Consider the following 2,544-nt stretch of genomic DNA (forward strand, 5'->3'; position numbering starts at 1 on the left):
AAGCTTTCAGATTAAAAAGGACTAAAGGTTGTCATGCAGAATAGGTATTGAAAAACCTATGCTTAGACACATTCTATCAAAAGTTAACCGAATTGGTGCACCTGGATGGTGCAGTAGGTTAAGCATCTGACTCTTGATCTTGGCTCAGGTCATGATCTCACAGTTTGTGAGTTGGAGCTCAGCATCGGACTCTGTGCTGATGGCATGGAGTCTGCTTGGGATTCTGTCTCTCCTTCTCTCTGCCTCTCCTCTGCTTGTGCACATTCTCTCTCTTTCTCTTTCCCAAAATTATAAATAAGCTTAAAAAATTAACTGTATTAATAAAGAGAAAACTCTAAAAGGCCACAGAAGAAGAACAGATCAACTAGAATAGTAATTGGACTGACATTAGAATTCTCAGCATAAGTGCTGTATGTATGTATCAGAGAAGAAAACTTGATGGAATTAATGGAAAGAAAGGACAAAAAAGATAAATGGGGAGAGTAAAATAACTGGAAATTATGAAAAAGTAGTCCTAATATAATAATAGTTTTAATAAATGTGAATGGTCATCTCACCAGTTAAAATATGGAAGTTTAGATGATATTTTAAAAAATAAAATGCAAAAAATCAACAGTGCACTATTTAGATTCAAATCAGGCAAAAAAGACACAGGAAATTTGAAAATAAAAGGATACAAACTGATATTGGCCATTATAAACCAAAAGAGAGAGGCCATCTTAATATCTGACTCCAGTTATGTCAGAGCAAAAAATGTTATATGGGGAAAAAGGGTGATGGTGACACATATTGGTAAAATAATAGAGCAAGGAGGTATAACCATCATGAATGCATATGCTTTAACAGTATAACATCAAACTATACAAAGCTGCAATAGCATAATGGCAGAGAGAAATAGTTGTATCAATATATGTTGCAAGAGATTTTAACCTGCTTTCATCAGAAATTGATAAATAAACACTAAAAAAAATAAATCAAACACTAATAGAGATGTAAAAGAACAGAGTAATGTAATAAGGAAGCTTGAACTATTATATATATATATATAGACATATGTATGTGTATGTATATACATACACATGTGTATATATATACATACACATGTGTATATACACATACGTGTGTGTATATGTGAGTTTGTATGTGTTTGTGTATTCCCCACGTGGAAAATTTACTACACCATAAACGCAGTCTTAAATTCCAAAGAATCAATATCATGTATGCTGTATTCTCTGACCATAATCAATTAACACTAGAAATTTTAAACAGGAAAATAAGCATAGTTTACATAATCCTAAATGTAAGGTTTTATATTAATAAATAATCCTTGGATTAAAAGGGGATTATGAGGATTGAGGTAAGATGGCAGGTTTATGATGAGTGACTGTCAGGGATGAAAATAGGTATGCCTGGAAGCAGAATTTAAAAGCAGTTTCTCTTCAGATCATCTTCTTTCATACCACCTGATAAGCATCTTGAGTCACCATGGTATTAGCAGCAGTAAAACGGGAGATATCGAACAGAACTATCTGGAAACATTTATTTCCAATTCAAAACAGGGCTTTATATTGTGTTTGTCATAAACCTATGTGTTCTCCTCTTCCAGATGACCATAATTGCAAGTAGAGTTTGCTTTGACATCTGATGACAGGATGACAGTATGCTACCACCCTTCTGTGGACATTCCGTATGAACATACAAAACCTACCCCACGGCCAGATCCTGTGCATAATAATGAAGAAACACATGATCAAGTGCTGAAAACCAGATTACAAGGAAAAAATGAACACTTTGAGCGAGAACCTATGATAGAACAACGTAGCAAAATGTTCTTTACTAAGCATCGTTTGTGTCCTCGTGGACAGTATCATAGACATTGTAGGAAACTGGATCCTCCAAAAGACAGATGATATTGAGGTTTTCAGTAATCAAAGAGATGTTATCTTGTGTCTTATTTGCCATATGAGGAAATGCAATTGAGTATATTCACTGTTATGTAGCAAAACAATAATAAAATGTCTTTTTATATATTAAAAAAAGGGGGGGATCATGAAAGGAATTACGAAGTTTTAGGACTTAAACAACAATAAAACCTCACAAGTTACTGTTTGTAAGACACAGCTAACATAGTCCTTTGATGGAAATGTGTAGTTTCAAGTAAATTTACCAGAACACAGAAAGGTTGAAAACAAATAGGCTAAACATTCAGTTGAAGGAGTTGAAAATGTAGCAGAGAGAATACAAAGAAGCCAACTGAAAGAAACAAGGAAGAAGAATTAACAACATTAAAAAAGAAATTAATAAAATGAAGAAATAAAAATAATAAAAATATGCGGCACCTGGGTGGCCCAGTTTTTTGAGTGTACGATACTTGATTTCAACTCAGGTCATGATCCCAGGGTCATGGGATCAAGTCCTGAATTGCGCTGAGCCTGGAACCTGCTTAAGATGATCTCTCTCTGCCCCTCTTCCCTGCTTGTGCTCTCTAAAATAAAAAAAAATTAAAATAAAAATATCAACAAAACTAAAGCTCTCTAGCAAGAT

At 34.0% G+C, this 2,544-nt stretch overlaps 1 pseudogene; it reads left to right on the forward strand.

Moving 5' to 3' along the window:
* The first annotated feature begins 1,115 nt into the window (after positions 1 to 1,115).
* LOC124521314 (39S ribosomal protein L42, mitochondrial-like) lies at positions 1,116 to 2,305 on the forward strand (annotated as a pseudogene).
* The last annotated feature ends 239 nt before the right edge of the window (positions 2,306 to 2,544 follow it).

This window comes from Lynx rufus, unplaced genomic scaffold (assembly GCF_022079265.1).
Source record: "Lynx rufus isolate CCGP_SWC_20201006 ecotype Redwood Valley unplaced genomic scaffold, mLynRuf1.p SCAF_3, whole genome shotgun sequence".
Classification (NCBI taxonomy): Eukaryota; Metazoa; Chordata; class Mammalia; order Carnivora; family Felidae; genus Lynx; species Lynx rufus.